At 39.8% G+C, this 11,666-nt stretch overlaps 1 pseudogene; it reads left to right on the top strand.

The window, feature by feature from the left end:
• Nucleotides 1-6,600: 6,600 nt before the first annotated feature.
• Nucleotides 6,601-8,961, top strand: LOC116565379 (annotated as a pseudogene).
• The last annotated feature ends 2,705 nt before the right edge of the window (nt 8,962-11,666 follow it).

Genomic DNA, 11,666 nt, shown 5'->3' with positions numbered 1-11,666 from the left:
CCCATGTCTGAGAAGGGGGCTTCTTGGAGCCCGGGAGTCACTCACGCATTCAGCCCAGGGTCACCTTCGTTAGGACTGTCTCACGATTCCATTGTTAACTCTGCTTTGCTTTGGCAAAGAGAAATGTGGCCTTTTGAAGTATTTGTCACTACTAAGCAGGTTCCTAAAAGCTTTATTCTCCTTTACCTGGTGACACTGTCGAGATTTCATTAGCACTTCTTAATTATATGCATTTTAGGGCACATAATGGCCCCTTTTTAAAAATCTGCATGCCTGCCCTGCCCTTAAAATGGCTATCTGGTAAAATGATTAGAAGAGAAGGAGATGAAATTATGAGATCTGCATTGCAGTGACTCAGAGAGTAGCAAGAGCAGCTCATTTAGAAGGGAAAAAAACTTAACTGCAAAGAGTCAGGCTTGTACAATATCTCCATTCTAATCTTGTGGTGGCTACGAAGTGATTCAGAGCGACTCTGACAAACGTAGAAACGTTCAAAGTCTGGGAAGTGAAATATTGTCTAATAATGAATCTTCCTTTTTTGATTAGTGTGGAACCTGCATCCTGCTTTCAGAGGCAGGATTCAGTTTTCTTATTCATTTTCACCACAGTTGGAATGGAAAAATTGAAATCATTGCTCTACTGGCAAGAAACATCTTACAGTGCTCAGAGCCAGCAGTCAGTACAGACAGGCGCAGACGGGGCGACTTTTGCTCCTTTTTTGTATGGAAAGAGCTTCACTCCACTGAAATAGATGATTTTCTAGTAGAGGCTAACATTGTAATAATAAAATACTCTTTTTTCTTTATTAGGATTTCTCAGTTTTATGTCTCTAATTGACATCTATGGACCAGCCATAAAAATGTATTATTCAGTCTAAGGTCAGGGACTTTTGAGAGGTCCAGGAGGTCCCAACAGGTGTGTGGAAGCTCGAGCTCAGAACTCCAAAAAGTAGGTGAGGGTGAGAGACAAGCAGGGCCTTTATCTAGGGAAGGGAGGCAAAACTTTTGGATTTCCGCATTTCTCCTAAAGGTGAAAAACGAGGAAAGAAAACTGAAGGGGAGAAGGGAGACATGAAATAAAAAGAATTAATAAGGATCGAGCCCTTTATGTGCCAGCCCAATTAGAGGTGCTTTACCCACATTACTGCATTTAATCCTCACAACGGGGTGAGGCAAATCTGTTGCCTCTCCAGGAGTCACTTCCCTCGCCTTCCAGCCCTCCTTTCCATCCCTCCTGTCCCAGCCCACATCACATGACTTAAATGCTAGAGACCCACTTTGCCTTCATGTTAACAAATGACCAAGGGACCCACTTCTGACTACAGGACATAACACTAAGTCTGTGAGGGGATTTGGGAAACAGTTTTCCTTCAAGATAAAACAAGCACACATGAGAAGAGAGAGCTCTCTCGTCACCTGAGCTGCCTCTGGCTTCCCACATACCAATGCAATTGTCTAAGGACCTAGTACCTGGAGCTACAGCAGCCATCTTGGAAGAAAGAGACCAAAAGTTTCCATGTGAGGGCAATGGAATGGAGGATGGGAAAAGCTTCATTCTTCATGACATTGTTGAGACCACTGATTGAGCCCTAGAACCACCTACCTCTGGATGTCTTTTCTGTGAAATAATAAACCTCCTCATTATTTCAGTCACTTAAATGGATATTCTATTACTTGCAGTCAAAAGCATTCTAATAGACACAATATGACTATTTCCATTTTACTAAATTTGTTTCATCCAACAAACCAGGAAAATTAATTCATTGACCACTAGAGTAGAAGCCAAAGATAGTTGCCTTATAATCTCTCTGAAAAAATATCTTGCACAGTCCTTTAGTTTTTAGCATACTACATTTCCTCCTCACTGACCTTCATGTATAGATAACACATGATGGTCATGAAACGACCATGTACCACAGATGATAACCTTATTTCCTATTATTTCTTGTGGCACAGGTGCTAAAAGCTTAATCCCAATCATCAACAACTACCCTTAGAATTTGGCCAACACCCTTCTCCACCGAGAAGACAGAGACAGATACAAGTTTAGAGGCCAGTACTGTGAGGCCAATCTAACACATGAACCTTTGATTACGACCTCTTACTATGATAATGATATCAGGTTCATAACCTCTTACTGTGATAATGATATCAGGTCCACGGTTTGGGACAATTCTGCAGAAAACTGAGAATGCTGCTCAAAATGGTTCTTAGCAAAATCATCAGTCACACTTAAGCTTTTAGTCACAGACATAACATATTACACACTATATGACATTTTCAAAAAGACAAAACTATGGTAATAAAGAAGATTAGTGGTTGCCAGAGGTTCAAGGTAGGAGGAGGATGTGACAATAAAGAGATGGCATGCAGGAGTTTTTGAGGAGTGACAGAATTGCTCTGTATCCTGATTGTGGCAGTAGTTAACGCCAATCTATGCATGTTTATCCCCTGAAGTATATACCAAAAAGAAATCAATGACACAGCAAACATCATAGTTAACAGTGAAAGGCTGAAAGTGTTTCCTTTAAGATCAGGTACAAGAAAAAGGCAATAGAGCAAGAAAAGGATATCCACTTTCACCACTTCTAATCAACATAGTACTAGAAGTCCTAGCCAGAGCAATTAGGCAAGAAAAAGAAATAACAGCATCTGAATTGGAAAACAGATAAAACTATCTCTGTTTGCAGGTGAAAAGCCTAAAGAGCTCACTGAAAAAAACTGTTTGAACTAATAAATTCAGCAGAGTTGTAAAATATAAAATCAATGTTCAGAAATCAGTTGTGTTTCTCTACACTAATGATGAACAATCCAAAAAGAATATTCAGACAACAATTCAACTTACAACAGCATAAAAAAAACAACTGGGGGCCCAGTTGTGGTGGTTCACACCTATAATTCCAGCACTTTGGGAGTTGAAGCCTGGGAGTTCAAGACAAGCCTGAGCAACATAGAGAGATCCTGTCTCTAAAAAAATTTTAAAAATTAGCTGAGGGGCCAGGCATGGCTCACATTTGTAATCTCGGCATTTTCGGAGGACAACGCAGGCAGATCCCTTGAGATCAAGAGTTTGAGACCATCCTAGCCAACATGGTGAAACTCCATCTCTACTAAAACTACAAAAATTAGCCAGGCATGGTAGTGCATGCCTGTAGTCCCAGCTACTTGGAAGGCAGAGGCACAAGAATCGCTTGAGCTTGGGAGGTGGAGGATGCAGTGAGCCAAGATCATGCCACTGCATTCCAGCCTGGGCAACAGAGTGAGACTCTGTCAAAAAAAAAGAAAAACAAATTAGTTGGGCATGGTGGTGGTGGCGGCACACTCCTGTGGTCCTGTCTACTCAGGAGACTAAAGCAGGAGGATTGCTTGAGCCCAGGAGGTTGAAGCTGCAGTGAGCCATGATCATGCCACTGCACTCCAGCCTGGGCAATTGAGCGAGATCCTATCTCAAAAAAAAAAAATATATATATACATATATATATATATATATATACACACACATATATATATATATACACACACACACACATATAATATAGACACATATATAATATATATGCATAAATATATATAAATAATAATTTGGAATAAAGCTAACAATAAGGTGAAAGACTTTTACATTGAAAACTATAAAATGTTGCTGAAAGAAATTAAAGAAGACATCAATAAATGGAAAGAAATTATACATTATGGATTGAAAGGCTTAATATTGTTAAGATATTAATACTACCCAAAGCAATCTACAGATTCAATGCAATGCCTATCAGCATCTCAATGGCTTTATTTTTGCAAAAATGGAAAAATCTATTTCAAAATTCATAAGGAACCCCAAATAACCAAAACAATCTAAAAAAAGAACAAAATTGGAAGTCTCACATTCCTGATTTTAAAACTTACTACAAAGCTATAGTAATTAACACAGTGTGGTATGGGCATAGAGACAGACATATAGACCAATAGAATATGATACAGAACCCATAAACTCTGGCATATATGATCAAATAATTTGCAACAAGGGCCCAAACCATTCAGTAGTGATTTCAAAAAATGACATCAGGAAAAAACTGGATCTCCACATGCAAAAACAAAAAAGAAGTTGGGATCCTTACCTTATACCATAAGCAAAAATTATCTCACAATGTACCTAAACATAAGATGTGAAACAATAAAACTCTGAGAAAACTCTGGTAAAAGCTTCACTACATTGGATATGGCAATGACTTCTTGGATATAACACTATAGGCAGAAGCAACAAAAGAAAAAATACACAAACTGGATATTATTATAATTTTAAAATCTAGTGCATCAAGAGACTATCATCACTCCCAACAAAGTGGATTCCATCCACTATACGAGTTCAACAAAACAAGATGTACACTGAGCCTGACTTCCTGTGGCGAACATGAAAGAAGGTGTCATTTTCTTGTGGGCAACAGCTATAAAAGCACTTCCTTCGGGATAACCCAAAATGCTAGAATTTCAAAATAACAATCACCTGCAACTCTCAAACAAATAAAACCATTAATGATTTCCAAAACGATGAATAGATGAAATGTGTAGTATTTCTTAGAGGACAAAACAATATTACATTGATTATGCTACTTAAATTTTCCATTATCCTTGCAATCTGATTTCTACTTTTAAGAATTTACATTCTTCTTGAAAGCAGATGTGAATTCAAAATTTATATATTGTTCAGTCAAACAAATTCTCCCTACAGAGATAAAATAAACTGTAACTTTAATTACTTTTCACCTACTGAGACAAGATATAATCTCCAAAGGACATAAAATAATTTACGTCTATTTCCCGCCTTTGTAGAGACCCTCATCCTTCAATACTTGTGAGATAGTGATTGGGTCAACAGCAAAGAGTTCTTGAGGTAAATTTTGCAATTCTATATGACATAACTTAAATGTTTCCATTTGTGAAAATCAGTTCTCTGCATGTTCAGACAAAATTTAGTTAATGTCAAATTGAGGGAGGTGCTAAACCTCAGCAATTTAAATTTTGAAAAATACTCCCAGCCAGATGTGGTGGCTCACACCTATAATCCCAGCACTTTGGGAGGCCGAGGCAGGTGGATCACTAGCGGCCAGGAGTTCAAGACCAGCCTGGGCAACATAGTGAAATCCTGTCTCTACTAAAAATATTAAAAAATAGCTGGGAATCCCAGCTACTTGGGAGGCTGAGGCAGGAGAATTGCTTAAACCAAGGAGATGGAGAAAAAAAAAAAAATACTCCTGCCTTGAGGAATCAGGACGAGGTAGGAAAGCACAGTGATTAAACCCGTGGGTTCTCAGCACAGATTGACCGAGTTCAAATCCCGGCCCTGCCATTTATTATACAAACGATGTGACCTTGAAGAAGTTATTTCTCACTTACCTCGTTTTAAAAGGAAACAACAGCACAGTATAATAGTCCTCCTTAACATGTGCGGGTATGGCACATGTTCCAAAACCCGCAGTGGATGCCTGAGACCACAGATAGTCCTGGACCCAACTGCTGTCATTTGGAACATGTTTCAGTTAATGTCTTCCACCCACAGATTTAATGCCTTTTCCATCCTAAGTAAGCACTGATCACATACTGTGGCCACAGCTTTTGCAGTCTGAGGTACAACAGCAAAACTGGCACACATTTCTCTTTCTTTTTTCATGATAAAAATGGATAAAATTTTTACTGTGGATCTTAGCAACCTTAGCATATTATATTTTTTTCCTTTCTTTAGTTTAGAACGTTCAGCTTTCCATTTAAAGCAAGCACTTTACGCCTTCTCTTTGGCATATCCGAATTGCCAGCATCGCTACTCTTGCACTTTGAGGTGATTATTAAGTAAAATAAGGGTTACTTGAACACAGTACTGTGCTACTGTGACAGTCAGTCTGATAATCTAGAGGGCTCCTACATCACTGTCACTAATGGGCAGGTGGCATGGACAGTGTGGAGATGCTGGACAAAGGGATGGTTCACAGCCCCAGAGGGATGGAGCAGGATGGCCTAAGATTTTGTCACACTACTTAAAATGGCCTGCATTTAAAACTTACGAATTATTTCTGGAATTTTTTATTAATATTTTCAGACCACAGTTGACCTCAGGTAACAGGAACCATGGAAACTGAAAACCACAGATGAAGGGGAACTAGGATATCCGTCTCACAGAAATGCTAGAAAGGTGAGAAACACACCCAAAGCACTTAGTGTCAGAGTAAATGACATTTAGAAAGGGCTCAATACATACTAGCAATTATTACGTTCCTGGATACTTTTCCATGACCATTTGTAAACCATATTGCTTATAAATTACACTAGAAATATCCATTTCATATCCCATTGCCTCATACAATTTCAGTTACTACTCAAGTTCACATTTATCCTATAATGACAAGCAAATATGAAGTTCTATTTTCTTTAAATAAAACCACATCACAAAAGCAGAATTATTACTAAGACAAATCGGCTTCTGGTATGATATTTTAGAGATTTTCACAAGCTTTTTTCAAGGTAAATTGGTCATACTTCATCATAAAAGCAGTCGCTATAGCAATACTTCAATTGACTCTTGCACGACTGAAAGAGACCTTGAAAATAAAATAGCAAAATGGCAAAAATTAAAAAAGAAAATCCAGCTGCCTATTCATGGTAAAGTTCAGGTCTGCTTCATGACTACTTCTACCTCTACTCAAATAAATCCTCTGCCTCTGAAATATGACCAATGGTGAAGGAAAAAAAAAAAGACACTATCAACTGAGTAAAAACACAACTCACAGAATGGAAGAAAATATTCACTGTATCTGATAAAGGATTAATACCCAGAATCTGTTTTTAAAATTCAAACACCAAAACACCCAGTTGAAAATGAGCAAAAGGACTTCAAAAAAATCTCCAAAGAGATTTTATGGCCAATAAACATATGAAAAGATGGTCAACATCTAATGATTAGAGAAATACAAATCAGAATCACAATTACACACAATTTCATGCCAATTAGGATGAGTGTTATTTATTTATTTATTTTTAGAGATGGAGTATTGCTCTGTTGCCCAGGCTGGAGTGCAGTGGTATGATCTCAGCTCACTGCAATCTCCACCTCCCAGGTTCAAGCAATTTTCCTGCCTCAGCTCCCTAGTAGCTGGGACTACAGGCGCATGCCACCACACCTAGCTAATTTAAAAATATATATATTTTTAGTAGAGATGGGGTTTCATCGTGTTAGCCAGGATGGTCTCCATCTCCTGACCTTGTGATCCACCCACCTCAGCCTCCAAAAGTGCTAGGATTACAGGCGTGAGCCACTGCACCCAGCTAGGATTACTGTTATTAAAAAAAAAAAAAAAAAAAAAGCAGGAAATAGCAACTTTTGGCAAAGATGTAGAGTAATTGGAACCCTTGTGCATTGCTGGTAGAAATGTAAAATGGTGCAGTCATGAGGGAAAACAGTATAACAGTTCCTCAAAAACTTAAAAATGGAACTACCATATTTATTATTCAACAATTTCACCTGCAGGTATATACCTGCTCATGTTCACGGCAGCAACCTTAAGAACATAATGCTACGCGAAATAAGCCAGTCACATAAAAACAAATACTATACAATGCCACTTATACAAGGTACCTAGAGAAGTAAAATTCAAAGACAGAAAGTGGAACCGAGATTCTCACCAGGGGCAGAGGGAATGGAGAATGAGGAGCTGTTTCATGGATGGAAAGCTTCAGTTTTGCAAGCTGAAAAGAGTCTGAAGGTGGACAAAGGTGATGATTGTACAATCATGTGAATATACTGAATGCCATTGAACTCTACACTTAAAAATGGCTAATGTGGTCCTGCGCGGCGGAGCAGTGGTCGCCGTGATGGCCGCGGGGCTGGGAGGCTCCATGGCTGCTGCTCGAGAGCGGCCTGCACCATGGCCACCTCCGCGAAGACCTACAAGGGTGCCCCAGCAGGATGGCGGGGACTGAAGAGAAGTTGATCAGGGATTTTGATGAAAAGCAATAGGAAGCAAATAAAACAAACGCTGGCAGAGATGGAGGATGAGCTACGTTACGCACCGCTGTCTTTCCCTAACCACATGATGTCTAAGCTTCCACACCACCAGAAGCACCTTGCCAAACTCCACTGGGAAGTGAGAAGCACACCTTTGACAGCCATACCTGGAGGCTGAGGAGACATGAAATACGGCACAGATGTTGTAGAGAATGAGCGTATGAATCAGCTACAGTCTCAAAGGGCAATGCTTCTGCAAGGCGCTGAAAGCCTGATCTCGGCCACCCAAGGCATTGAACGTTCTCACTGGATTGCCATGGAGGCTGACCAGATTGGCTCTATGATTTATAGAAGAGCTGGGGGGAACAATGAGACCAGTTAGAATGCACCAAGCGTAGGCTGGTAAACACAAGTGAAAACTTGGGCAAAAGTCGAATGATTCTGCGCTCAATGTCCAGAAAAGTGACAACCAACAAGCTGCTGCTTTCTGTCATCATCTTACTGGAGCTCGCCATCGTGGGAGGCTGGGTTTACTACAAATTCTTTGGCAACCATTGAACTTCCCGTAGGGAAGGGTTTGTGGACCAGACCTTGTGAATGCTTGATGTTAGGGATGCGGAGGGAATAAGCATATTGCTGCTATGGGCTAACGGTCCCGGGATGCACTGCGCAGCCAGACTGTGGGAGGAGGGAGGAAAGATGGAAAGCCGCTTAAACGTGAAGGAACAGCAGCAACACCAAGACCTGTATGATATACCAAGGTAATAATGCTGTTTATCACTTCTTTAAAAAAAATGGTTACGGTGACAAATTTATGTACTTACCACTTTAACCATTTTTAAGTGTAAAGCTTAACCATTTACTACCTTAACCCCCCCACCCCCCACCCCACACACACACTCAAGATCAGCATGCCATGCCTGGAGTTTGGAATGGCAGATATGAAAAACCCTTTTCGAGTGGGTAATTACACGTGCACCAAGCATTTGAACAAGCCAAATATCAGTAAAGAAGATGGCATGATGATGGCTACAGCTGAAAGCTGCAGCGTCTTTGGAAAAGTTAAGACAGCATGCTTGTCTGTGTGAGGTTCCTGTCTTGCTAGTTTCATCGGGAATGAATCGTCTTCACATCAATGGACAGTTTTATTAACTTGGGTTTATTGGGTTCACTAAAATATTCCCATTATTTAAGTACTCAAAAAGTTCTTCAGCCAGAGACATCTTATGTCACTATATCACTGAACAGAACTCTGTCAAGGATGCTGTGTAGATCACTTTTTGGCACAAGGAATTCTTTCTCTTAAATACGTGCGAGCCTCCATATGGCCCTTAAAAAGACACTGACCTCTTTGAAACTAGGACTGCAAGATCTAGTGAACTGGCGGCAACTCCCATTTGCACAGATTCTTCTAAACTCTGGTTCCCAGAAAGACTAAATAAAGGAATCATCGGAAGACTCAAAATAGAATCTGTCACATACCAATACCATGAGATAATGCATGATCTTGCAGAGGCATTAAGAAGAAAGAAGACAGATAATCTGAGGCTGTGTTTAACATAGTTTATTGGCTTCTATGGACTCAAAGACCATGAAAACATCCTTTTCTTCCACAAGAATTTATTTCATGTGTGTGTGTGTGTGTGTGTGTGTACACATACACACATATATATACAGATACATACATATATATATATGCATATATTTGTTAAACTGAAAATAATGGTTAAATCCTAAGATCACGACTAGTATCAGCAGAAGGAAGGAGTTCCTGACTGCCTGACTTCCTTCCTGCCAGATGAAATACCATCAGTCTCTCAGCCAATACAGAAACAGTCTGCATTTCAAGATGTTCATCTTTGACCTCTTTTGTGTCATCAAGGGTTTTTAGATGGCCTGTAGCAGCTTCACATAGGCTTCTTTGGTTCACGCTAGTGAGAGTTTCCAATATGGCCTAAAGTCAGTTTTTGACCTCTGGAATCCTCAATATGTTATCCTCAAGGCAGCTGCCTTCTTCCTAGTGTCTTATAAATTAGCTGTGTATTTTCTGGGATCAACCACATCCTTGGAAAACTGACTGCAGCTCATCCAAGATACTTGGCCCCTATATTTCTCTCTCCAGAGACAGCTTCAGTGTGAAGGTTTCGGGAGCAATAACTCAGACAGAGGGTCCTCAGTGGTCAGCAGAGCCCCAAATTTGGATAAGGTTTCACTTGAATATTCATTGGCCTTAGCAGTCTGGCAAAAGTAGGAAACAACTCCTAATTCCATGGGGTTAAATATCCTGTCTGACACTTAAATGGAAAAGATTAACTGAGTCATGGAAAGGATTCTGTGATAAATCTAATGTCCAGGGGCCACTTTCCTAACAGCAGCTCCTCTTCTCATCACTCATCTCCCTTGTGTGTCTCCTGAATAATATCATTCTCAAGGATTTAATAAAGATTTATCTGTCGGCAGCCCAAGTCAAAGCCTCTAGAGAAGCTGGTATATTGTTTGAAAAATCCTGGTCCCTCAGTGCCTATGAAGTATAGGAATAAAGAGAATGTAAGGGAAAAGATGTCTGTTGGGGACAGCCCGAAGCCAATAGTATTATGGGTTTAGAAGGGATTATGAGACATCAGACCAATAGAGATATTTAAATAGACTAGGAGTTAGATGCTATTAGCAATTATTGTTAATTTGGTGTGATAATCGTATTGTGGTTATAGTTGTATTTTTGCGTTTTTTAATTAGCGATAAATACAAGGATAACTAGTTTTAATGCATTCCACTTTATTGATATTAGCAGATATTGCACTTTTTATAAATTGAAGGTTTGTGGCAGCTCTGCACGGAGCAAGTCTATCAGTGCCATTTTTCCAACAGCATTTTCTCACTTCATGTCTCCGTGTCACCTTTTGGTCAAACTTTTTCATTATTATTGTATCAAACAATGATATCATGTACATCAAACTTGTTCATTATTATTGTATCTGTTATGATGACCTGTGATCAGCGATTTTTGATGTTACTACTGTAGTTGCTTTGGGGTAACACAAACCATGCCCAAGTGACAGTGAACTTGATAAATGTTGTGTGTGTTCCATCTATTCCACCAGTTGGCCATTCCCCTGTCTCCTTCCCTCTTCTCAGGCCTCCCAATTCTCTGAGACATAACAATAATGAAGTTAGGCCAGTTAATATCTCTAAGTGTTCAAGCAAAAGGGAGAGTTACATGTTTCTCACTTTAAATCAAAAGCTACAAATGATTAAGCTTAATGAGGAACTCATATTGAAAGCAGAGATACACTGAAAGCTAGGCCTCTTGTGCCAGTTAGCCAAGTTGTGAATGCAAAGGAAAAGTTCTTAAAGGAAATTAAAAGTGCTCCTCTGGTAAACACATGAATGATAAGAAAATGTAAGTCTTACTGCTGATAGGAAGAAAGTTTTAGTGGTCTCGGTAGAAGATCAAACCAGCCACAACATTCCCTTAAGCCAAAACCTAATCCAGAGCAAGGTCCTAACTCTCTTCAATTTTCTAAGGCAGAGAGAGGTGAGGAAACTGAAGAAGAAAAGCTGGAAGCTAGCACAGGTTGGTTCATGAGGTTTAAGAAAAGAAGCCACCAGGCACGGTCGCTCATGCCTGTAATCTCAGCACTTTGGGAGGTTGAGGCAGGCAGATTGCTTGAGCCCGGGAGTTT

The sequence above is a fragment of the Sapajus apella genome, unplaced genomic scaffold (assembly GCF_009761245.1).
Source record: "Sapajus apella isolate SASKATOON/1434 unplaced genomic scaffold, GSC_monkey_1.0 scaffold40, whole genome shotgun sequence".
Taxonomy (NCBI): domain Eukaryota; kingdom Metazoa; phylum Chordata; class Mammalia; order Primates; family Cebidae; genus Sapajus; species Sapajus apella.
The sequence above is the reverse complement of the archived record's forward strand: the minus strand, read 5'-3'. Positions and strand labels throughout refer to the sequence as shown.